We start from the raw sequence: 567 nt of genomic DNA, 5'->3' as shown, positions 1-567 counted from the left end.
GGGGGGGAAGGAGGGGGGCACGAAGCTTTTCCGAAATAGGGTCGTGTAAATTCAGAAGCAGGCCCGGTAATTCCGAGAAACGGCGCCAGTTTGCATTAAGCCAACCGTTGTCTCGCGGATCGGTTATGAAACGGTTATGCGCCGCCCGCCGGATTTCTTTACACACAGGCGGTTGCGAATTAAAATCTAGTTTGCCTCGACGAATATTTTTCGTCGATACGAGAAAAGATCTTCGCGAGAGAAGCGGTTATCGATTCGATATAAAGGCTAAAAATAAAGGAAAAAGACGGGTTAAAACAAATATATTAAACTGTCGAAAACATTCGTATAAATTTTATTGGCTTTGAACGAATTTGAAAAATCAATTTTTTCCCGCCTTTTTTCTTGGACAAGAATGTAAAACGGGACAATCTCGATTGGATATACGAAATAATCCGTACAAAATAGATGTACCAAATTTATCTCCATTTTGAAACTTCGTTGGCCAAAGTTATTATTATTATCGCGAAAAGAGGGAGGGGATAACGGATGGCTGGCTAGGGTCAACGCAACAGGGAGTCGTAATCT

General features: G+C 42.0%; 1 protein-coding gene across 1 annotated transcript in view; it reads right to left on the bottom strand.

The window, feature by feature from the left end:
- The window catches only part of LOC102674519, a 378,471-nt gene that overhangs the window by 198,799 nt on the left and 179,105 nt on the right, over positions 1-567 (bottom strand). The window lies entirely within an intron of this gene.

This window comes from Apis dorsata, unplaced genomic scaffold (genome assembly GCF_000469605.1).
Source record: "Apis dorsata unplaced genomic scaffold, Apis dorsata 1.3 scaffold_207, whole genome shotgun sequence".
In the NCBI taxonomy this organism is placed as follows: Eukaryota; Metazoa; Arthropoda; class Insecta; order Hymenoptera; family Apidae; genus Apis; species Apis dorsata.
The sequence above is the reverse complement of the archived record's forward strand: the minus strand, read 5'-3'. Positions and strand labels throughout refer to the sequence as shown.